Raw genomic sequence first — 21,328 nt, forward strand, 5'->3', positions numbered from 1 at the left:
AACCGGTGTTGGTTTCTCAGCCCAAGGCTAACCGGACCTCCAACCGGGTGTTGGTTTCTCAGCCGAAGCTGACCCGGACCTCCAACCGGGTGTTGGTTTCTCAGCCGAAGCTGACCCGGACCTCCAACCGGGTGTTGGTTTCTCAGCCGAAGCTGACCCGGACCTCCAACCGGGTGTTGGTTTCTCAGCCCAAAGCTGAACGGACCTCCGACCATGATTATAAAAATTTCCCTTCCTAGCCAGAAGGCCGGGATAGAGCAATATGCTCAGAAAGTATGAAAGGGCAAGGTACGGTGTGCTACAGAGCCCAAGGCTTGCCGGGGTCCAAAGCCAGCAAGCTCAGACTCACTCCAGGGTCGTCAATCCTGGGGCACATTGCACCATAGCCCCCACACTTACTCAGTCTAATAGCCTCGATCCTGGTAGGGCCATGGTTTCCTCTAGATGGATATACTATCCTCCCAAAGTACTAACAAGCGCAACCTTCCAGTGTGCATTGCATCATTGTACTAAGGTGGCCGGAGCCTTAAACCACCTTTTCGAACGATACTACACTTGATCTTAGCCAAAAGGCCGAGAAGCGATAACCAGAATTGGTTTGGGCCTCGAGTGGCACCCTGGCCTATGCCGGACACATCTTAGGGAGAGAGAGCGAGAGGGAGACAAACCCACGCCTACACAAGACATTTTGTCACCCAAGCCAACCCTTGAAAAGGCTGCTTTGCAGAGCAAAAACAAGAAGAATGGTGCGTTTTGCAGCCGCCGCCCACTGCAATGAATCTGAATAACTCCTCCTTTAGGGCGCAAGCAACTCCCCTCCCCCTTGCAGTCTTTCCAATTCACGATACAAAAAGACGGACAGGACAGGTTGCCTGACTTTCCGTCACTGCCACCCTTTGCCATCCTTACCCGTAGAAAGCCCTTTCATCATCCCCAAACCCTAATCTTTTCCCTTTCCTTCCCAGCCCCCAAACCCTGCCCTCTGTACCTTTCTCACCACCCGCTTCCCTTCTCCTGTCATCCCCCTACCACCCGGGAAAAAAAGAGATTGCCCCCTCCTTCCACTAGCCCACCCTCCCACCCAAAGAACAACTTCTTCTGCGCAGCTTGTTTTCTAGGCAGCAGCGCTATTGTGATGTCATCGGGGGGCATTGTGACAAGCCGCCAGTGTTCCGTCTCTTCATGTTGTGCACTGTTCAAACCGAAAATACATCAACAGGCAGGCTACAGAAAAGCTTACTAACAAAGGTTAGAGAGGGGCTTTCTCAGAGGGCTTTTTACAGTTTGTCTATTCCCAATTAGCCGGTTTAGTATACTTAATGAAAGTACTAATTCTTTCATAGGCCGCCCATTCTTAGTATTTGACGTTCAGGTAACAACAGGTAACTTTATTTGGAGTGGAAGCAGAGAGATAACACCAGATGCCAATTGTAGATCCTCTCACACCTGTGGTCACTGCAGCATCTGACTCCACTTTGTCCAAAAGGGATCTATTCCATTCAATTACACATGATCTAGATTAGACTGACAACAAGATACTGCACGGGACATAGCAGAGTTGGTGAAGTTGAGTGGTGATGAGTTTGCTATTTGGATGAATAAAGCAAGTAAAAAGTGTGTTAGATAAAAATTCATTTCAATTCGCTAATCGGGCTAATATGAATCAGGTGAATCGAGTTCTGCTTTTGGAAACTGGGTTAAGAAGGGGTGCACCGTTCCTGGAGGTACTGCAATACCAGGTCAATGCGTGGAGTGGACAGAGCAAGCTCTTTTTCCATCTCCCTGTTCTAAAAATCCATTTAATATATGGTCCCCAGATAGGGGACGTATCAGATATTAAACTGATAAGAACAGATACTACACTTGATCTTAGCCAAAAGGCCGAGAAGCGATAACCAGAATTGGTTTGGGCCTCGAGTGGCACCCTGGCCTATGCCGGACACATCTTAGGGAGAGAGAGCGAGAGGGAGACAAACCCACGCCTACACAAGACATTTTGTCACCCAAGCCAACCCTTGAAAAGGCTGCTTTGCAGAGCAAAAACAAGAAGAATGGTGCGTTTTGCAGCCGCCGCCCACTGCAATGAATCTGAATAACTCCTCCTTTAGGGCGCAAGCAACTCCCCTCCCCCTTGCAGTCTTTCCAATTCACGATACAAAAAGACGGACAGGACAGGTTGCCTGACTTTCCGTCACTGCCACCCTTTGCCATCCTTACCCGTAGAAAGCCCTTTCATCATCCCCAAACCCTAATCTTTTCCCTTTCCTTCCCAGCCCCCAAACCCTGCCCTCTGTACCTTTCTCACCACCCGCTTCCCTTCTCCTGTCATCCCCCTACCACCCGGGAAAAAAAGAGATTGCCCCCTCCTTCCACTAGCCCACCCTCCCACCCAAAGAACAACTTCTTCTGCGCAGCTTGTTTTCTAGGCAGCAGCGCTATTGTGATGTCATCGGGGGGCATTGTGACAAGCCGCCAGCGTTCCGTCTCTTCATGTTGTGCACTGTTCAAACCGAAAATACATCAACAGGCAGGCTACAGAAAAGCTTACTAACAAAGGTTAGAGAGGGGCTTTCTCAGAGGGCTTTTTACAGTTTGTCTATTCCCAATTAGCCGGTTTAGTATACTTAATGAAAGTACTAATTCTTTCATAGGCCGCCCATTCTTAGTATTTGACGTTCAGGTAACAACAGGTAACTTTATTTGGAGTGGAAGCAGAGAGATAACACCAGATGCCAATTGTAGATCCTCTCACACCTGTGGTCACTGCAGCATCTGACTCCACTTTGTCCAAAAGGGATCTATTCCATTCAATTACACATGATCTAGATTAGACTGACAACAAGATACTGCACGGGACATAGCAGAGTTGGTGAAGTTGAGTGGTGATGAGTTTGCTATTTGGATGAATAAAGCAAGTAAAAAGTGTGTTAGATAAAAATTCATTTCAATTCGCTAATCGGGCTAATATGAATCAGGTGAATCGAGTTCTGCTTTTGGAAACTGGGTTAAGAAGGGGTGCACCGTTCCTGGAGGTACTGCAATACCAGGTCAATGCGTGGAGTGGACAGAGCAAGCTCTTTTTCCATCTCCCTGTTCTAAAAATCCATTTAATATATGGTCCCCAGATAGGGGACGTATCAGATATTAAACTGATAAGAACAGATTTTTTTTTTTTTTTTTTTTTAAAACCATTCAGGTTAGTTAAAAACAACAATATCAAGTTTACAACTTTGCTGTTTATCCAAACTCATCACAATGGTTATATTCTTTTTTTAATTTTCCAAAAAGTATTGCAGTACATATCCAAAGAAAGTATCACAAGAAAAACAGAAAATACTGAAAAACAGAGAATTTACCTCTTATTGATACTTCACCAAATAATGCCACTTTAAAACCTTCCATATGCCTTCAGCGTCCAATCCACCACCACCTCTACTCTTATCCCATTGGTAAATAACATAAAGTCTGGAAAGAATTAATCTTACACAGTCGTTAATAGGAACCACCTTCCTTTTAAAAAGTCTCAAATTTCTGACATCCCATAAGCTTTCCATCACACAAGCCATGATAAGCCACAAAATCCTCTCTTTAACACTCCCACACGCACCAATGCCAAACATAGCCACCCTCCAATTAATATGGTTCACACCAGCCAGCCCCTTACACAGGCCTCCTACACATTTCCACACACTATAGGCGTAATCACAGTCCCACATGACATGTCTCACGGTCTCACGGGCACCACATCCCTCCCGTGGACACACATCCGTTCTAATCAGGTCCCTTCTCTTCTGCACATCTCTCACAGGTAATATATCATGCAATGCCAACCACACAACATCCCTCTGCTTATTAGACATACCCGGTGTACTCAGTTTCTTCCATGCATCTGACACATCATTCCCTCTCAAATCATTAATATTACATTCTACCTCATTCGCTCTCAGCCTTTTCATCACTCTCTTCGCTGCTCTGAACTCACTCATAGGTACAGCCAGCAAATCATTTTTTCTAATAAACCTCTCAATCATGTCGTACCAGACTGGACACGTGAACGACACAGGCACACGCGCATCCCTTTTTACCCAACACAAGCCATACAGCATCCAGCCCGCCATATACCTCACCATGTAGGCCCCTTTATTGTTCTTTCCCATTAGGATTACTACCGTCTTAATATAATGAAGACTAAGAAAGATTTCAATATTTGGAAAGTTTAAACCCCCATAATGACAGGCCTTGTATAAATGCTCTCTTTTTAATTTTTCCATTTTGCTCCCCCAAAAAAAGGTAAAAATCAGTTTCTCTACTCTTTTTATCTTTTTATATGGGGACGGGAAGACCCCAGAGATATAAAGGAGAATCGGCAGCACCACGGCCTTAATAATCAAAACTTTACCATTCAATGTCAGATCACGCATTCTCCAGAAATTCAGTTTCCTCTCAATCCGCAATCCACATTCTTCCCAACTCTCCGTACCTCTCAGATCATCATTAAACAACACACCCAGCACTTTGATTGGACCATCCACACTTGTCACTCCGTCCATCTTAACACTACTATCACCAAAACACTTAAAACAACATTTATTCCAGTTGACTTTAAAAGCAGACGCGCCACAGAAGAAATCCAACAACAGCTTTACTCTAGTCATAGACGCAATACTCTCACTCACTATCACTACATCATCCATATAGCCAAGCACCTTCACATTCTTACCGCCACTACCAGGTATTAACATCCCTCTTATCAGTTTCTCACGCCTGATCATACATAACAAAGGCTCAATCACACTGACAAATAAAACAGGGGACATTGGACACCCCTGACGGACACCTGACTTGATCTGTACTTTCCCACTCAAACATCCATTCACTAAGAATTCACTTGTCACACCACCATACAGACATCTCACACCATCCAAGAACTTCTTAGGAAAACCCATACTATTCAAGACCTCAAACATAAAAACATGCGACACCCTATCAAACGCTTTCTCAAAATCAAGAGCCAACAACATGCACTTCTGCTTTCTAGTCTTACAGTCACCAATAACATCCCTCAACAACAACAAGTTATCACTGATGCTCCTTCCAGGCACAGCACACACTTGATCATCCTTTACAACCTTCCCAACCACTTCACGCATACGATTAGCTAATAGTTTACTGAAAACCTTATAATCAGAATTCAGAAGCGTAATAGGCCTCCAATTCCCCAATTTACTCTTTTCCCCCTTCTTATGGATAAGTACCACTACCCCTTCTTTCATAGAGTCACACAGCATACCAGTTTCCCACATATACTTACATATCTCCGTCAGATCCGTGCCCATACACTCCCATGCTTTCACATATAGTTCAATTGGCAAGCCATCCTTTCCAGGAGTTTTATTCTTTTGTGCACTAAACACAACCTTTCTCACTTCATCCAGAACCACCTCATCACACAAATCCTCACACTCATCTTTGCCTAGTCTACACTCCATGCTAGCCAACACTTCAGTCATTAGACCAGAATCAATCCACTTCTCTCCATACAGTCTGCTGTAAAAGGCTTTCACCTCGTCAATCACACTTTCACCAGTCACAGGAACATCATTCTCATCCACAATCACATCCATATCTACTTTCTTCCCATTCATTTTTTTAAAGAAATATCTGGTACATTTCTCATTCTTATCCAAATGTTCAACTTTCGTCCTATAGATAATTTCCTTACCCTTTTTCTCAATCAGACATTTCAACTCATTTTTTGCCTCCACCAACGAATCACTTACATCAATCCCAGACCTACTACACTTTTGTAACCAATCAATCCGAGTATTCACATCTTTAAATTTATTACGAAACATGGTAGCTTTTTTGTAGCCCCATTTCCTGAAAAAAGTTTTAATCTCCCCTTTAACCCAATCCCACCACTCTAACACACTTGCAAACCTGTTTTTGTAGTACCCCCATCTTCGGTACTCTTCTTTAAACTCTTTCATCACTTTTGCATCCTCTAGCAATCTCACATTTAACTTCCATACAGCACCCCTCTTTACAGGTCCACCATCCCCTCTGAACACACCTTTCAAACATTCGTGGTCCGAAAAAGGAACCGCACACTGTTTAAACCTTACACACTCAATATTTTTAGAAAAAAACATACGGTCAATCCGTGATTCTATACCTCCTCTGTCCGCCTTGTACGTAGGTGGTGGTGGATTGCCCAGCTTTACAACAGCGGCATCTGAGAAAGAAAAATCAGAAATGATATGTAACAGCTTTTTCCCGGTTACATCCATAGTACCTTCCGTCGTACAATTAAAATCCCCAACAAAAATAGTAGGCATTTTTCCTGGCAAAAATAAACCAACTTTCTCTAACAGAGCTAAACGATCTTCTTTTCTCGTAGGACAATATACATTAACAATCCTAACCCGCCACCCTCTATAGTTAATAATTGCAATGATACATCTCCCCACCTCCACTACTGTATAACTATCAAAAGAAAAGTCCTTGTTACCCAACAGAATCCCCACACCATCATTTTTATTTACAGACGAACCAGACCAAATGTGTTGTCCATGAGGCCAATCTTGATCCGTAGGAGCATCAAACAGTCCGCACTCCTGCAAACAAAAGATATCTGCACCTATTTTAGAAACATATTTGAGGATAGTAGCTCTTCTTCCTCTGGATTTAATTTGTCTCACATTCAAGGATAGGACATTACATGTAGTTTTGGGAGCCATGTTCTTACTAGTTTAACCAGGTAACCGTAAGCTGGCCATCTTCGCCTCAACCTTCTCCTTCTGGAGGCTGGCAGGGAGACACAAAGCAGTGAGTGTCTGCAACCTCCCCAAAAAAATCATCAACTCCAGGTGAAAAGCTAATGTCAGGGTAGACCCGATCACTCAAAGGGCTTGCACTTGCAGTACTGACAGTGCTCCACCCCTTGTCTGCAAGCTTTAATTTCTTAGCAGCCATAAACTCCCCCTCCTCCGATGACCTGACTGCAGCTGAAGCAGAAAAATCTCCCTGCCCATCTGGACTACCATCTTTGCTCACCAGAGACTTTGTTGTACCCCATGACAGCGCAGGGGACTTGCTCAAATCCTCCTCGATTTCCCCCTCGCCACAGGCAGCAGAGTGACAAGGGAGATCAGCTTCCAGCTCGGAGACCTCCATTCCTTGATCAGGTGGACATGGAGAGACTGCAGGAGCTTTATCCAAATCCTGAGCAGTAGTAACAGGGAGAAGAACAGGGTCATTAGCAGAAACAGCAACAGGGTGACTAGCAGCTGGTGCAGCCTTAACAGGAGCTACAGGGGCCGCTGCGACCACCTGAGCGTATAGCCTGGTCTTAGTGCGGTTCCTGCAGTCCCGATAGGCATGCCCGACTTCTCCACAAGCATTGCAAACAATGGGGTTGCTGCAATCCCTAGCCATGTGCCCCACCTGGTTACATTTCCTACAGGTTGCTTCATAAGGACACTTATCCTGAGTGTGACCAAAAACATTACATTTCCGGCAAAAATAAGGGGCATCTGGATAGAACAGGTAACCAGAATCTTTCCCAATATGAAAAGTAGAGGGAGGGTGGCGGAAACCCCCAGGGCCCTGAGGGTCCACCCCAAAACGCACAAAATATTTATGCTTGCCTGTCCAGAGTCCCTCCTTGTTGGTAATTTTGTGTGAGTACTGAACATAGCTGCAATGCTTCATCAGGAAGTCTGTGATTTCTGCCACATTAACAAAAGGGTTGTGCATAAACACCACTAAAGGAACATCGCCCTTAGAATAAAGCAGGGTAAAGTCAAGTCCACTCAGCAAAGAGTTAGTAGTATTCATTAACAAGGACCGATAAAGATTCTGGCAAGCGCCAATATGGGAAAGGACAAGCACATACCGTCCACTTCGTCTGAACTCCTGAAGACAAACGATCTCATTCTTCTTCACATCCAGGATGTCATATAGAACTTTGTTCACCAAGTATTCCAGATGGAATTGCTGCAACTTTTCCTCTGCGACATCAATACGGAAACCAAAACGGACCCGGGTATCCCCGGTCCCAGCAAAACGGACGGTGGCGCCCATCTTCAAAACACCTCCTGGATCACCAAGGGTTAACAGCCTCGCTCACTACCCCCAATAGCAGCATGTAGCCATTTAAGCTACAAGGCCAAGGGTAGCAATTGAGGACCTCCTGCTAAGACACACGATCCTAGCCAAAAGGCGTCGCCTTCTCGTTTCCTGCTCACTACCCCCAATAGCAGCATGTAGCCATTTAAGCTACAAGGCCAAGGGTAGCAATTGGGAACCTTCTGGCAAGACACTTGATCTTAGCCAAAAGGCCGAGAAGCGATAACCAGAATTGGTTTGGGCCTCGAGTGGCACCCTGGCCTATGCCGGACACATCTTAGGGAGAGAGAGCGAGAGGGAGACAAACCCACGCCTACACAAGACATTTTGTCACCCAAGCCAACCCTTGAAAAGGCTGCTTTGCAGAGCAAAAACAAGAAGAATGGTGCGTTTTGCAGCCGCCGCCCACTGCAATGAATCTGAATAACTCCTCCTTTAGGGCGCAAGCAACTCCCCTCCCCCTTGCAGTCTTTCCAATTCACGATACAAAAAGACGGACAGGACAGGTTGCCTGACTTTCCGTCACTGCCACCCTTTGCCATCCTTACCCGTAGAAAGCCCTTTCATCATCCCCAAACCCTAATCTTTTCCCTTTCCTTCCCAGCCCCCAAACCCTGCCCTCTGTACCTTTCTCACCACCCGCTTCCCTTCTCCTGTCATCCCCCTACCACCCGGGAAAAAAAGAGATTGCCCCCTCCTTCCACTAGCCCACCCTCCCACCCAAAGAACAACTTCTTCTGCGCAGCTTGTTTTCTAGGCAGCAGCGCTATTGTGATGTCATCGGGGGGCATTGTGACAAGCCGCCAGTGTTCCGTCTCTTCATGTTGTGCACTGTTCAAACCGAAAATACATCAACAGGCAGGCTACAGAAAAGCTTACTAACAAAGGTTAGAGAGGGGCTTTCTCAGAGGGCTTTTTACAGTTTGTCTATTCCCAATTAGCCGGTTTAGTATACTTAATGAAAGTACTAATTCTTTCATAGGCCGCCCATTCTTAGTATTTGACGTTCAGGTAACAACAGGTAACTTTATTTGGAGTGGAAGCAGAGAGATAACACCAGATGCCAATTGTAGATCCTCTCACACCTGTGGTCACTGCAGCATCTGACTCCACTTTGTCCAAAAGGGATCTATTCCATTCAATTACACATGATCTAGATTAGACTGACAACAAGATACTGCACGGGACATAGCAGAGTTGGTGAAGTTGAGTGGTGATGAGTTTGCTATTTGGATGAATAAAGCAAGTAAAAAGTGTGTTAGATAAAAATTCATTTCAATTCGCTAATCGGGCTAATATGAATCAGGTGAATCGAGTTCTGCTTTTGGAAACTGGGTTAAGAAGGGGTGCACCGTTCCTGGAGGTACTGCAATACCAGGTCAATGCGTGGAGTGGACAGAGCAAGCTCTTTTTCCATCTCCCTGTTCTAAAAATCCATTTAATATATGGTCCCCAGATAGGGGACGTATCAGATATTAAACTGATAAGAACAGATACTACACTTGATCTTAGCCAAAAGGCCGAGAAGCGATAACCAGAATTGGTTTGGGCCTCGAGTGGCACCCTGGCCTATGCCGGACACATCTTAGGGAGAGAGAGCGAGAGGGAGACAAACCCACGCCTACACAAGACATTTTGTCACCCAAGCCAACCCTTGAAAAGGCTGCTTTGCAGAGCAAAAACAAGAAGAATGGTGCGTTTTGCAGCTGCCGCCCACTGCAATGAATCTGAATAACTCCTCCTTTAGGGCGCAAGCAACTCCCCTCCCCCTTGCAGTCTTTCCAATTCACGATACAAAAAGACGGACAGGACAGGTTGCCTGACTTTCCGTCACTGCCACCCTTTGCCATCCTTACCCGTAGAAAGCCCTTTCATCATCCCCAAACCCTAATCTTTTCCCTTTCCTTCCCAGCCCCCAAACCCTGCCCTCTGTACCTTTCTCACCACCCGCTTCCCTTCTCCTGTCATCCCCCTACCACCCGGGAAAAAAAGAGATTGCCCCCTCCTTCCACTAGCCCACCCTCCCACCCAAAGAACAACTTCTTCTGCGCAGCTTGTTTTCTAGGCAGCAGCGCTATTGTGATGTCATCGGGGGGCATTGTGACAAGCCGCCAGTGTTCCGTCTCTTCATGTTGTGCACTGTTCAAACCGAAAATACATCAACAGGCAGGCTACAGAAAAGCTTACTAACAAAGGTTAGAGAGGGGCTTTCTCAGAGGGCTTTTTACAGTTTGTCTATTCCCAATTAGCCGGTTTAGTATACTTAATGAAAGTACTAATTCTTTCATAGGCCGCCCATTCTTAGTATTTGACGTTCAGGTAACAACAGGTAACTTTATTTGGAGTGGAAGCAGAGAGATAACACCAGATGCCAATTGTAGATCCTCTCACACCTGTGGTCACTGCAGCATCTGACTCCACTTTGTCCAAAAGGGATCTATTCCATTCAATTACACATGATCTAGATTAGACTGACAACAAGATACTGCACGGGACATAGCAGAGTTGGTGAAGTTGAGTGGTGATGAGTTTGCTATTTGGATGAATAAAGCAAGTAAAAAGTGTGTTAGATAAAAATTCATTTCAATTCGCTAATCGGGCTAATATGAATCAGGTGAATCGAGTTCTGCTTTTGGAAACTGGGTTAAGAAGGGGTGCACCGTTCCTGGAGGTACTGCAATACCAGGTCAATGCGTGGAGTGGACAGAGCAAGCTCTTTTTCCATCTCCCTGTTCTAAAAATCCATTTAATATATGGTCCCCAGATAGGGGACGTATCAGATATTAAACTGATAAGAACAGATACTACACTTGATCTTAGCCAAAAGGCCGAGAAGCGATAACCAGAATTGGTTTGGGCCTCGAGTGGCACCCTGGCCTATGCCGGACACATCTTAGGGAGAGAGAGCGAGAGGGAGACAAACCCACGCCTACACAAGACATTTTGTCACCCAAGCCAACCCTTGAAAAGGCTGCTTTGCAGAGCAAAAACAAGAAGAATGGTGCGTTTTGCAGCCGCCGCCCACTGCAATGAATCTGAATAACTCCTCCTTTAGGGCGCAAGCAACTCCCCTCCCCCTTGCAGTCTTTCCAATTCACGATACAAAAAGACGGACAGGACAGGTTGCCTGACTTTCCGTCACTGCCACCCTTTGCCATCCTTACCCGTAGAAAGCCCTTTCATCATCCCCAAACCCTAATCTTTTCCCTTTCCTTCCCAGCCCCCAAACCCTGCCCTCTGTACCTTTCTCACCACCCGCTTCCCTTCTCCTGTCATCCCCCTACCACCCGGGAAAAAAAGAGATTGCCCCCTCCTTCCACTAGCCCACCCTCCCACCCAAAGAACAACTTCTTCTGCGCAGCTTGTTTTCTAGGCAGCAGCGCTATTGTGATGTCATCGGGGGGCATTGTGACAAGCCGCCAGTGTTCCGTCTCTTCATGTTGTGCACTGTTCAAACCGAAAATACATCAACAGGCAGGCTACAGAAAAGCTTACTAACAAAGGTTAGAGAGGGGCTTTCTCAGAGGGCTTTTTACAGTTTGTCTATTCCCAATTAGCCGGTTTAGTATACTTAATGAAAGTACTAATTCTTTCATAGGCCGCCCATTCTTAGTATTTGACGTTCAGGTAACAACAGGTAACTTTATTTGGAGTGGAAGCAGAGAGATAACACCAGATGCCAATTGTAGATCCTCTCACACCTGTGGTCACTGCAGCATCTGACTCCACTTTGTCCAAAAGGGATCTATTCCATTCAATTACACATGATCTAGATTAGACTGACAACAAGATACTGCACGGGACATAGCAGAGTTGGTGAAGTTGAGTGGTGATGAGTTTGCTATTTGGATGAATAAAGCAAGTAAAAAGTGTGTTAGATAAAAATTCATTTCAATTCGCTAATCGGGCTAATATGAATCAGGTGAATCGAGTTCTGCTTTTGGAAACTGGGTTAAGAAGGGGTGCACCGTTCCTGGAGGTACTGCAATACCAGGTCAATGCGTGGAGTGGACAGAGCAAGCTCTTTTTCCATCTCCCTGTTCTAAAAATCCATTTAATATATGGTCCCCAGATAGGGGACGTATCAGATATTAAACTGATAAGAACAGATACTACACTTGATCTTAGCCAAAAGGCCGAGAAGCGATAACCAGAATTGGTTTGGGCCTCGAGTGGCACCCTGGCCTATGCCGGACACATCTTAGGGAGAGAGAGCGAGAGGGAGACAAACCCACGCCTACACAAGACATTTTGTCACCCAAGCCAACCCTTGAAAAGGCTGCTTTGCAGAGCAAAAACAAGAAGAATGGTGCGTTTTGCAGCCGCCGCCCACTGCAATGAATCTGAATAACTCCTCCTTTAGGGCGCAAGCAACTCCCCTCCCCCTTGCAGTCTTTCCAATTCACGATACAAAAAGACGGACAGGACAGGTTGCCTGACTTTCCGTCACTGCCACCCTTTGCCATCCTTACCCGTAGAAAGCCCTTTCATCATCCCCAAACCCTAATCTTTTCCCTTTCCTTCCCAGCCCCCAAACCCTGCCCTCTGTACCTTTCTCACCACCCGCTTCCCTTCTCCTGTCATCCCCCTACCACCCGGGAAAAAAAGAGATTGCCCCCTCCTTCCACTAGCCCACCCTCCCACCCAAAGAACAACTTCTTCTGCGCAGCTTGTTTTCTAGGCAGCAGCGCTATTGTGATGTCATCGGGGGGCATTGTGACAAGCCGCCAGTGTTCCGTCTCTTCATGTTGTGCACTGTTCAAACCGAAAATACATCAACAGGCAGGCTACAGAAAAGCTTACTAACAAAGGTTAGAGAGGGGCTTTCTCAGAGGGCTTTTTACAGTTTGTCTATTCCCAATTAGCCGGTTTAGTATACTTAATGAAAGTACTAATTCTTTCATAGGCCGCCCATTCTTAGTATTTGACGTTCAGGTAACAACAGGTAACTTTATTTGGAGTGGAAGCAGAGAGATAACACCAGATGCCAATTGTAGATCCTCTCACACCTGTGGTCACTGCAGCATCTGACTCCACTTTGTCCAAAAGGGATCTATTCCATTCAATTACACATGATCTAGATTAGACTGACAACAAGATACTGCACGGGACATAGCAGAGTTGGTGAAGTTGAGTGGTGATGAGTTTGCTATTTGGATGAATAAAGCAAGTAAAAAGTGTGTTAGATAAAAATTCATTTCAATTCGCTAATCGGGCTAATATGAATCAGGTGAATCGAGTTCTGCTTTTGGAAACTGGGTTAAGAAGGGGTGCACCGTTCCTGGAGGTACTGCAATACCAGGTCAATGCGTGGAGTGGACAGAGCAAGCTCTTTTTCCATCTCCCTGTTCTAAAAATCCATTTAATATATGGTCCCCAGATAGGGGACGTATCAGATATTAAACTGATAAGAACAGATTTTTGATTTAATGAAGCTTTCCAAAGCACCGCAAAAAATGCATGACCAAAGTCACACCAAAAACAGTGCAAAGGCTAGGATTCGTGTGGACCCCTCCGTGAGGAGAGGGTCCCCAAAAATCAACCCCGTCCCTCCGAGCCAGAAGGCCACAGCAAGGGTCAGGGATCTTCGGTGCTCCCCCATGCCGAAGCCTGGTTGAGCCTTGTCGTTGCTCCCAGCGTCCACCCAGGCATCTTACCCAAGTGGAGTAGAGAGCTACTAGTTGTTGGTTTCGCAGCCGAAACTGCCCGGACCGTCAACCGGTGTTGGTTTCTCAGCCCAAGGCTAACCGGACCTCCAACCGGGTGTTGGTTTCTCAGCCGAAGCTGACCCGGACCTCCAACCGGGTGTTGGTTTCTCAGCCGAAGCTGACCCGGACCTCCAACCGGGTGTTGGTTTCTCAGCCGAAGCTGACCCGGACCTCCAACCGGGTGTTGGTTTCTCAGCCAAAGCTGACCCAGACCTCCAACCGGGTGTTGGTTTCTCAGCCCAAAGCTGAACGGACCTCCGACCATGATTATAAAAATTTCCCTTCCTAGCCAGAAGGCCGGGATAGAGCAAATATGCTCAGAAAGTATGAAAAGGCAAGGTACGGTGTGCTACAGAGCCCAAGGCTCGCCGGGGTCCCAAGCCAGCAAGCTCAGACTCACTCCAGGGTCGTCAATCCTGGGGCACATTGCACCATAGCCCCCACACTTACTCAGTCTAATAGCCTCGATCCTGGTAGGGCCATGGTTTCCTCTAGATGGATATACTATCCTCCCAAAGTACTAACAAGCGCAACCTTCCAGTGTGCATTGCATCATTGTACTAAGGTGGCCGGAGCCTTAAACCACCTTTTCGAACGATACTACACTTGATCTTAGCCAAAAGGCCGAGAAGCGATAACCAGAATTGGTTTGGGCCTCGAGTGGCACCCTGGCCTATGCCGGACACATCTTAGGGAGAGAGAGCGAGAGGGAGACAAACCCACGCCTACACAAGACATTTTGTCACCCAAGCCAACCCTTGAAAAGGCTGCTTTGCAGAGCAAAAACAAGAAGAATGGTGCGTTTTGCAGCCGCCGCCCACTGCAATGAATCTGAATAACTCCTCCTTTAGGGCGCAAGCAACTCCCCTCCCCCTTGCAGTCTTTCCAATTCACGATACAAAAAGACGGACAGGACAGGTTGCCTGACTTTCCGTCACTGCCACCCTTTGCCATCCTTACCCGTAGAAAGCCCTTTCATCATCCCCAAACCCTAATCTTTTCCCTTTCCTTCCCAGCCCCCAAACCCTGCCCTCTGTACCTTTCTCACCACCCGCTTCCCTTCTCCTGTCATCCCCCTACCACCCGGGAAAAAAAGAGATTGCCCCCTCCTTCCACTAGCCCACCCTCCCACCCAAAGAACAACTTCTTCTGCGCAGCTTGTTTTCTAGGCAGCAGCGCTATTGTGATGTCATCGGGGGGCATTGTGACAAGCCGCCAGTGTTCCGTCTCTTCATGTTGTGCACTGTTCAAACCGAAAATACATCAACAGGCAGGCTACAGAAAAGCTTACTAACAAAGGTTAGAGAGGGGCTTTCTCAGAGGGCTTTTTACAGTTTGTCTATTCCCAATTAGCCGGTTTAGTATACTTAATGAAAGTACTAATTCTTTCATAGGCCGCCCATTCTTAGTATTTGACGTTCAGGTAACAACAGGTAACTTTATTTGGAGTGGAAGCAGAGAGATAACACCAGATGCCAATTGTAGATCCTCTCACACCTGTGGTCACTGCAGCATCTGACTCCACTTTGTCCAAAAGGGATCTATTCCATTCAATTACACATGATCTAGATTAGACTGACAACAAGATACTGCACGGGACATAGCAGAGTTGGTGAAGTTGAGTGGTGATGAGTTTGCTATTTGGATGAATAAAGCAAGTAAAAAGTGTGTTAGATAAAAATTCATTTCAATTCGCTAATCGGGCTAATATGAATCAGGTGAATCGAGTTCTGCTTTTGGAAACTGGGTTAAGAAGGGGTGCACCGTTCCTGGAGGTACTGCAATACCAGGTCAATGCGTGGAGTGGACAGAGCAAGCTCTTTTTCCATCTCCCTGTTCTAAAAATCCATTTAATATATGGTCCCCAGATAGGGGACGTATCAGATATTAAACTGATAAGAACAGATACTACACTTGATCTTAGCCAAAAGGCCGAGAAGCGATAACCAGAATTGGTTTGGGCCTCGAGTGGCACCCTGGCCTATGCCGGACACATCTTAGGGAGAGAGAGCGAGAGGGAGACAAACCCACGCCTACACAAGACATTTTGTCACCCAAGCCAACCCTTGAAAAGGCTGCTTTGCAGAGCAAAAACAAGAAGAATGGTGCGTTTTGCAGCCGCCGCCCACTGCAATGAATCTGAATAACTCCTCCTTTAGGGCGCAAGCAACTCCCCTCCCCCTTGCAGTCTTTCCAATTCACGATACAAAAAGACGGACAGGACAGGTTGCCTGACTTTCCGTCACTGCCACCCTTTGCCATCCTTACCCGTAGAAAGCCCTTTCATCATCCCCAAACCCTAATCTTTTCCCTTTCCTTCCCAGCCCCCAAACCCTGCCCTCTGTACCTTTCTCACCACCCGCTTCCCTTCTCCTGTCATCCCCCTACCACCCGGGAAAAAAAGAGATTGCCCCCTCCTTCCACTAGCCCACCCTCCCACCCAAAGAACAACTTCTTCTGCGCAGCTTGTTTTCTAGGCAGCAGCGCTATTGTGATGTCATCGGGGGGCATTGTGACAAGCCGCCAGTGTTCCGTCTCTTCATGTTGTGCACTGTTCAAACCGAAAATACATCAACAGGCAGGCTACAGAAAAGCTTACTAACAAAGGTTAGAGAGGGGCTTTCTCAGAGGGCTTTTTACAGTTTGTCTATTCCCAATTAGCCGGTTTAGTATACTTAATGAAAGTACTAATTCTTTCATAGGCCGCCCATTCTTAGTATTTGACGTTCAGGTAACAACAGGTAACTTTATTTGGAGTGGAAGCAGAGAGATAACACCAGATGCCAATTGTAGATCCTCTCACACCTGTGGTCACTGCAGCATCTGACTCCACTTTGTCCAAAAGGGATCTATTCCATTCAATTACACATGATCTAGATTAGACTGACAACAAGATACTGCACGGGACATAGCAGAGTTGGTGAAGTTGAGTGGTGATGAGTTTGCTATTTGGATGAATAAAGCAAGTAAAAAGTGTGTTAGATAAAAATTCATTTCAATTCGCTAATCGGGCTAATATGAATCAGGTGAATCGAGTTCTGCTTTTGGAAACTGGGTTAAGAAGGGGTGCACCGTTCCTGGAGGTACTGTAATACCAGGTCAATGCGTGGAGTGGACAGAGCAAGCTCTTTTTCCATCTCCCTGTTCTAAAAATCCATTTAATATATGGTCCCCAGATAGGGGACGTATCAGATATTAAACTGATAAGAACAGATACTACACTTGATCTTAGCCAAAAGGCCGAGAAGCGATAACCAGAATTGGTTTGGGCCTCGAGTGGCACCCTGGCCTATGCCGGACACATCTTAGGGAGAGAGAGCGAGAGGGAGACAAACCCACGCCTACACAAGACATTTTGTCACCCAAGCCAACCCTTGAAAAGGCTGCTTTGCAGAGCAAAAACAAGAAGAATGGTGCGTTTTGCAGCCGCCGCCCACTGCAATGAATCTGAATAACTCCTCCTTTAGGGCGCAAGCAACTCCCCTCCCCCTTGCAGTCTTTCCAATTCACGATACAAAAAGACGGACAGGACAGGTTGCCTGACTTTCCGTCACTGCCACCCTTTGCCATCCTTACCCGTAGAAAGCCCTTTCATCATCCCCAAACCCTAATCTTTTCCCTTTCCTTCCCAGCTCCCAAACACTGCCCTCTGTACCTTTCTCACCACCCGCTTCCCTTCTCCTGTCATCCCCCTACCACCCGGGAAAAAAAGAGATTGCCCCCTCCTTCCACTAGCCCACCCTCCCACCCAAAGAACAACTTCTTCTGCGCAGCTTGTTTTCTAGGCAGCAGCGCTATTGTGATGTCATCGGGGGGCATTGTGACAAGCCGCCAGTGTTCCGTCTCTTCATGTTGTGCACTGTTCAAACCGAAAATACATCAACAGGCAGGCTACAGAAAAGCTTACTAACAAAGGTTAGAGAGGGGCTTTCTCAGAGGGCTTTTTACAGTTTGTCTATTCCCAATTAGCCGGTTTAGTATACTTAATGAAAGTACTAATTCTTTCATAGGCCGCCCATTCTTAGTATTTGACGTTCAGGTAACAACAGGTAACTTTATTTGGAGTGGAAGCAGAGAGATAACACCAGATGCCAATTGTAGATCCTCTCACACCTGTGGTCACTGCAGCATCTGACTCCACTTTGTCCAAAAGGGATCTATTCCATTCAATTACACATGATCTAGATTAGACTGACAACAAGATACTGCACGGGACATAGCAGAGTTGGTGAAGTTGAGTGGTGATGAGTTTGCTATTTGGATGAATAAAGCAAGTAAAAAGTGTGTTAGATAAAAATTCATTTCAATTCGCTAATCGGGCTAATATGAATCAGGTGAATCGAGTTCTGCTTTTGGAAACTGGGTTAAGAAGGGGTGCACCGTTCCTGGAGGTACTGCAATACCAGGTCAATGCGTGGAGTGGACAGAGCAAGCTCTTTTTCCATCTCCCTGTTCTAAAAATCCATTTAATATATGGTCCCCAGATAGGGGACGTATCAGATATTAAACTGATAAGAACAGATACTACACTTGATCTTAGCCAAAAGGCCGAGAAGCGATAACCAGAATTGGTTTGGGCCTCGAGTGGCACCCTGGCCTATGCCGGACACATCTTAGGGAGAGAGAGCGAGAGGGAGACAAACCCACGCCTACACAAGACATTTTGTCACCCAAGCCAACCCTTGAAAAGGCTGCTTTGCAGAGCAAAAACAAGAAGAATGGTGCGTTTTGCAGCCGCCGCCCACTGCAATGAATCTGAATAACTCCTCCTTTAGGGCGCAAGCAACTCCCCTCCCCCTTGCAGTCTTTCCAATTCACGATACAAAAAGACGGACAGGACAGGTTGCCTGACTTTCCGTCACTGCCACCCTTTGCCATCCTTACCCGTAGAAAGCCCTTTCATCATCCCCAAACCCTAATCTTTTCCCTTTCCTTCCCAGCCCCCAAACCCTGCCCTCTGTACCTTTCTCACCACCCGCTTCCCTTCTCCTGTCATCCCCCTACCACCCGGGAAAAAAAGAGATTGCCCCCTCCTTCCACTAGCCCACCCTCCCACCCAAAGAACAACTTCTTCTGCGCAGCTTGTTTTCTAGGCAGCAGCGCTATTGTGATGTCATCGGGGGGCATTGTGACAAGCCGCCAGTGTTCCGTCTCTTCATGTTGTGCACTGTTCAAACCGAAAATACATCAACAGGCAGGCTACAGAAAAGCTTACTAACAAAGGTTAGAGAGGGGCTTTCTCAGAGGGCTTTTTACAGTTTGTCTATTCCCAATTAGCCGGTTTAGTATACTTAATGAAAGTACTAATTCTTTCATAGGCCGCCCATTCTTAGTATTTGACGTTCAGGTAACAACAGGTAACTTTATTTGGAGTGGAAGCAGAGAGATAACAGCAGATGCCAATTGTAGATCCTCTCACACCTGTGGTCACTGCAGCATCTGACTCCACTTTGTCCAAAAGGGATCTATTCCATTCAATTACACATGATCTAGATTAGACTGACAACAAGATACTGCACGGGACATAGCAGAGTTGGTGAAGTTGAGTGGTGATGAGTTTGCTATTTGGATGAATAAAGCAAGTAAAAAGTGTGTTAGATAAAAATTCATTTCAATTCGCTAATCGGGCTAATATGAATCAGGTGAATCGAGTTCTGCTTTTGGAAACTGGGTTAAGAAGGGGTGCACCGTTCCTGGAGGTACTGCAATACCAGGTCAATGCGTGGAGTGGACAGAGCAAGCTCTTTTTCCATCTCCCTGTTCTAAAAATCCATTTAATATATGGTCCCCAGATAGGGGACGTATCAGATATTAAACTGATAAGAACAGATACTACACTTGATCTTAGCCAAAAGGCCGAGAAGCGATAACCAGAATTGGTTTGGGCCTCGAGTGGCACCCTGGCCTATGCCGGACACATCTTAGGGAGAGAGAGCGAGAGGGAGACAAACCCACGCCTACACAAGACATTTTGTCACCCAAGCCAACCCTTGAAAAGGCTGCTTTGCAGAGCAAAAACAAGAAGAATGGTGCGTTTTGCAGCCGCCGCCCACTGCAATGAATCTGAATAACTCCTCCTTTAGGGCGCAAGCAACTCCCCTCCCCCTTGCAGTCTTTCCAATTCACGATACAAAAAGACGGACAGGACAGGTTGCCTGACTTTCCGTCACTGCCACCCTTTGCCATCCTTACCCGTAGAAAGCCCTTTCATCATCCCCAAACCCTAATCTTTTCCCTTTCCTTCCCAGCCCCCAAACCCTGCCCTCTGTACCTTTCTCACCACCCGCTTCCCTTCTCCTGTCATCCCCCTACCACCCGGGAAAAAAAGAGATTGCCCCCTCCTTCCACTAGCCCACCCTCCCACCCAAAGAACAACTTCTTCTGCGCAGCTTGTTTTCTAGGCAGCAGCGCTATTGTGATGTCATCGGGGGGCATTGTGACAAGCCGCCAGTGTTCCGTCTCTTCATGTTGTGCACTGTTCAAACCGAAAATACATCAACAGGCAGGCTACAGAAAAGCTTACTAACAAAGGTTAGAGAGGGGCTTTCTCAGAGGGCTTTTTACAGTTTGTCTATTCCCAATTAGCCGGTTTAGTATACTTAATGAAAGTACTAATTCTTTCATAGGCCGCCCATTCTTAGTATTTGACGTTCAGGTAACAACAGGTAACTTTATTTGGAGTGGAAGCAGAGAGATAACACCAGATGCCAATTGTAGATCCTCTCACACCTGTGGTCACTGCAGCATCTGACTCCACTTTGTCCAAAAGGGATCTATTCCATTCAATTACACATGATCTAGATTAGACTGACAACAAGATACTGCACGGGACATAGCAGAGTTGGTGAAGTTGAGTGGTGATGAGTTTGCTATTTGGATGAATAAAGCAAGTAAAAAGTGTGTTAGATAAAAATTCATTTCAATTCGCTAATCGGGCTAATATGAATCAGGTGAATCGAGTTCTGCTTTTGGAAACTGGGTTAAGAAGGGGTGCACCGTTCCTGGAGGTACTGCAATACCAGGTCAATGCGTGGAGTGGACAGAGCAAGCTCTTTTTCCATCTCCCTGTTCTAAAAATCCATTTAATATATGGTCCCCAGATAGGGGACGTATCAGATATTAAACTGATAAGAACAGATACTACACTTGATCTTAGCCAAAAGGCCGAGAAGCGATAACCAGAATTGGTTTGGGCCTCGAGTGGCACCCTGGCCTATGCCGGACACATCTTAGGGAGAGAGAGCGAGAGGGAGACAAACCCACGCCTACACAAGACATTTTGTCACCCAAGCCAACCCTTGAAAAGGCTGCTTTGCAGAGCAAAAACAAGAAGAATGGTGCGTTTTGCAGCCGCCGCCCACTGCAATGAATCTGAATAACTCCTCCTTTAGGGCGCAAGCAACTCCCCTCCCCCTTGCAGTCTTTACAATTCACGATACAAAAAGACGGACAGGACAGGTTGCCTGACTTTCCGTCACTGCCACCCTTTG

At 46.4% G+C, this 21,328-nt stretch overlaps 10 non-coding genes and 3 pseudogenes across 10 annotated transcripts; all 13 read right to left on the minus strand.

Annotated features, from left to right (window-relative positions):
- Positions 1-443: 443 nt before the first annotated feature.
- LOC142281175 (U2 spliceosomal RNA) lies at positions 444-585 on the minus strand (annotated as a pseudogene).
- A 1,117-nt stretch (positions 586-1,702) lies between these two features.
- On the minus strand, positions 1,703-1,893 carry LOC142281079 (U2 spliceosomal RNA). Its single transcript, XR_012743224.1, has one exon. It is a non-coding gene; the product is annotated as a U2 spliceosomal RNA (small nuclear RNA).
- Positions 1,894-3,010: 1,117 nt separating this feature from the next.
- Positions 3,011-3,215, minus strand: LOC142281166 (U2 spliceosomal RNA; annotated as a pseudogene).
- A 6,256-nt stretch (positions 3,216-9,471) lies between these two features.
- Positions 9,472-9,662, minus strand: LOC142281080 (U2 spliceosomal RNA). Its single transcript, XR_012743225.1, has one exon. It is a non-coding gene; the product is annotated as a U2 spliceosomal RNA (small nuclear RNA).
- A 1,117-nt stretch (positions 9,663-10,779) lies between these two features.
- LOC142281081 (U2 spliceosomal RNA) lies at positions 10,780-10,970 on the minus strand. The gene has a single exon (XR_012743226.1). It is a non-coding gene; the product is annotated as a U2 spliceosomal RNA (small nuclear RNA).
- Positions 10,971-12,087: 1,117 nt separating this feature from the next.
- Positions 12,088-12,278, minus strand: LOC142281082 (U2 spliceosomal RNA). The gene has a single exon (XR_012743227.1). It is a non-coding gene; the product is annotated as a U2 spliceosomal RNA (small nuclear RNA).
- Positions 12,279-13,395: 1,117 nt separating this feature from the next.
- LOC142281158 (U2 spliceosomal RNA) lies at positions 13,396-13,588 on the minus strand. Its single transcript, XR_012743300.1, has one exon. It is a non-coding gene; the product is annotated as a U2 spliceosomal RNA (small nuclear RNA).
- Positions 13,589-14,332: 744 nt separating this feature from the next.
- LOC142281176 (U2 spliceosomal RNA) lies at positions 14,333-14,474 on the minus strand (annotated as a pseudogene).
- Positions 14,475-15,591: 1,117 nt separating this feature from the next.
- LOC142281083 (U2 spliceosomal RNA) lies at positions 15,592-15,782 on the minus strand. Its single transcript, XR_012743228.1, has one exon. It is a non-coding gene; the product is annotated as a U2 spliceosomal RNA (small nuclear RNA).
- Positions 15,783-16,899: 1,117 nt separating this feature from the next.
- LOC142281146 (U2 spliceosomal RNA) lies at positions 16,900-17,090 on the minus strand. Its single transcript, XR_012743288.1, has one exon. It is a non-coding gene; the product is annotated as a U2 spliceosomal RNA (small nuclear RNA).
- Positions 17,091-18,207: 1,117 nt separating this feature from the next.
- On the minus strand, positions 18,208-18,398 carry LOC142281084 (U2 spliceosomal RNA). The gene has a single exon (XR_012743229.1). It is a non-coding gene; the product is annotated as a U2 spliceosomal RNA (small nuclear RNA).
- Positions 18,399-19,515: 1,117 nt separating this feature from the next.
- Positions 19,516-19,706, minus strand: LOC142281085 (U2 spliceosomal RNA). Its single transcript, XR_012743230.1, has one exon. It is a non-coding gene; the product is annotated as a U2 spliceosomal RNA (small nuclear RNA).
- Positions 19,707-20,823: 1,117 nt separating this feature from the next.
- On the minus strand, positions 20,824-21,014 carry LOC142281086 (U2 spliceosomal RNA). Its single transcript, XR_012743231.1, has one exon. It is a non-coding gene; the product is annotated as a U2 spliceosomal RNA (small nuclear RNA).
- Positions 21,015-21,328: the final 314 nt, after the last annotated feature.

This window comes from Anomaloglossus baeobatrachus, unplaced genomic scaffold (assembly GCF_048569485.1).
Source record: "Anomaloglossus baeobatrachus isolate aAnoBae1 unplaced genomic scaffold, aAnoBae1.hap1 Scaffold_467, whole genome shotgun sequence".
In the NCBI taxonomy this organism is placed as follows: Eukaryota; Metazoa; Chordata; class Amphibia; order Anura; family Aromobatidae; genus Anomaloglossus; species Anomaloglossus baeobatrachus.